The following is a 3,040-nucleotide window of genomic DNA, read 5'->3' on the forward strand; positions in this document are numbered from 1 at the left end:
GCGTGACTCAATTTGCCTTTGTACTCTTTAAACAATGCGATTTTTGCAAAGGTAAAGTCTACAAACTTTAGTCCACCCCACGTGAATATGTCACAGCACGCATAAATCTCCAGCACTCAAATGAGGTTCTAGTGAAGAGGAACATCACAGCACAGCACACAGTGAAGCCACACAGAGCTATAATATTAAATACAGCAAGTTAACTACTAAATGGCTGATGCTCAAGGCTAATTATAAAAATGTAGTCCTTCCCCTTTAAAACACACATGTAAATAAAAAACATGTTCCAAGAAAGTAGTGCTTTACCTGAATGAGCTACACGGTGCCACACCTAGTAACAAACTATATACTTAAAATCACATTTTATTGGTCACATACACATGGTTATCAGTTACTGCGAGTGTAGCGAAATGCTTATGCTTCTAGATCTGACAGTGCAGCAATATCTATCAGGTAATATCTAACAATTCCACAACAAAACCTAATATCTAAAGAATTCCACACCAAAAACCAATACACACAATCTATTAAAGTAATGAGAATATATAAGTATAAAATATATGGATGAGCAGTGACAGAGCAGTTAAGATGTAATAGATAGTAAAGAATAGATAGTGAAGGATACAGTATACAGTATATATATATATATATATATATGAGATGAGTAATGCAAGATATGTAAACATTCTTAAAGTGGCATTATTAAAGTGACTAGTGTTTCATTTATTAAAGTGGCCAATGTTATCAAGTCTGTAGGTAGGCAGCCGCCTCTCTGTGATAGTGGTGGCTGTTTAACAATCTGATGGCCTTGAGATAGAAGCTGATTTTCAATCTCTCTGTCCCAGTTTTGATGCACCTGTGCTGACCTCGCCTTCGGGATGGTAGCGGGGGTTATTCTCTTTGATGATCTTTTTTGCCTTCCCCTGACATCGGGTGTTGTAGGTGTCCTGGAGGGCAGGTAGTTTGCCCCCGGTGATGTGGTGTGCAGACCGCACAAAAAAAAGAATCCTCCTAGACAGGGAAAGGCATGGCATCTTGGAGTGCAGCACTGACTACCTGACCTGGCTTGGCTTACGCCCAGAGCACACCATGTGCTCCTCATTTATAGGGAGGGGCACATGTGTACTCAATCAGAGCACATTCAACATAGACTATAAATACTCAAAGTTACTACTTGTAACAAGGCAATCCTGACCCTGTTACACATATATAAGCCAACAGTCTATGGTTTTATGTGTGGAGATTTACTTGACAACTAAGTCTTTAAATGTTTCTTCTGGCTGGAAATGAAATGGCATCAATTCCCCTGCTTAGGCCTACTAGCCCTGTTCTGAAGTTGATCTTTAGACCCCTCCCGTGTGCTTTCGTGTGGAAGTTGTAAAAATGGTGCAGTAAAATGTGTTGTTTTACAAGGTTGTTTTAAAGTATATACAAGTTGGATGTTAAGATGTATTCACATCTTCTAATGATGAAGCTGATAGTCATCACTATATGGTCAGACAGGCAATATGGCTAAAAATAAATATCCATTGATGATCATGGTAGCCAATTCATTTTATGTAAGGCTATGAGTAGTGTGAATAAAGGCTATTTGAAGGAACGAGTAAAAGCCAATTTAGGCTTGATATGAAAATGTGGTCGGAGGCTTCATATGAATGGTGTGACGCAATTGCGGAGGCTCCAGAGCCCAAATCAGCTCTGTACCGCATCGCCGTGCGCCTCTCAAATTTTCTAACAATACGGAGGGCTACGTATAGCTCCGCATTGACATGATTGGTTGACGGTAGGTGGGGGGGCGGTACGTCCCGTATAAACACAAACACACTTCCTTGACAACTTCTTTCACAATAGCTCTGCTCTGCTTCGCTAGGTGCAAGAAGCATGAAAGCCCTGAAGTGTGAAAGCCCTGAAGTATGAAAGCCCTGAAGTATGAAAGCCCTGAAGTATGAAAGCCCTGCAGAGGCTGCATCGTAGTAAATGCTGTACTGCCTCTTCAAGTTGAGCCTTTAAGATTGAATGTAGACCTACAGTAGACAGGTTAGATATAGGGTGGGAACCATGGTTTTATTTTGTGTTTCCCAGGGGACCCTAATTGAAGGACATGACAGAATGCATAAAACCACCCGGACGGCCAGGGATGGAGTTAGGGATTGAGGCAGGGATTGAGGCCAAAGGCAGGGCCCAGTCTGCCATACTTTTTTCTGTCCAGACATCACCAGATACATGGCTACACATACATGTCCTCCTCAATGACGATGGCAGTATTATCAGAAGCACCTGTCTTTTTACTAAAGAAATGTGTTAACTAAGGTAATTTAACTGTTAAAATTAAATATGATTTATTTTTCTTTTCTCTGCCCTGCTCTGAAAGAGCCTAATTTCTGCAGTTTAATTTCAATAAAAATCACTTTTGCAATCATATCTCATGAAACAATGAATGGGAACTCTGTCAGGGTGGAATAGTCCATTATTATGAACCAGTTCATGGATGATGAATGACACTTGTTACTTCTATTATAAGAAATAATTGGATTATATTAATATTTATATGAAATATATGTATATGTATGAAAATACATTATTGATCTATTAGGAATTATTATGGATTCATTATTATGGGGGTTGCACAGCTCACAAGGCCCTTTGAGGATGTGAGGCCTGAGGTAATTGCCTCTTCTGCCTAATGGTATGTCTGCTACTGTGGACAACCAGATGAGAGCTTGTCTGGAGGCAGGAGTAGAGGTTGTGCAGCTTTGCAATGCCAATGTATTTCTTTGAGGGCAACTATTTTTAGGACCAGTCTGTTGAGGACAAATGTTTGGGCTGTGGTAGACTTTTTCTGAGAAGGTATGCGTCACATTGACCTCGTTCGGGAGCATCACATCCATGATGCTTTGTGGGTAAATGGTGATTGACTGATCTACAAATAACAATAAGTAGTTATTTATGATGCAAGGGGATTTGTAGATTAGTCAGTCAGCAGATCGCCTGCACTGTTGGCTACAATGTCGAAAAAGCCCATTAACTTCTGGGAGAACAA

This window comes from Oncorhynchus gorbuscha, linkage group LG09 (assembly GCF_021184085.1).
Source record: "Oncorhynchus gorbuscha isolate QuinsamMale2020 ecotype Even-year linkage group LG09, OgorEven_v1.0, whole genome shotgun sequence".
Classification (NCBI taxonomy): Eukaryota; Metazoa; Chordata; class Actinopteri; order Salmoniformes; family Salmonidae; genus Oncorhynchus; species Oncorhynchus gorbuscha.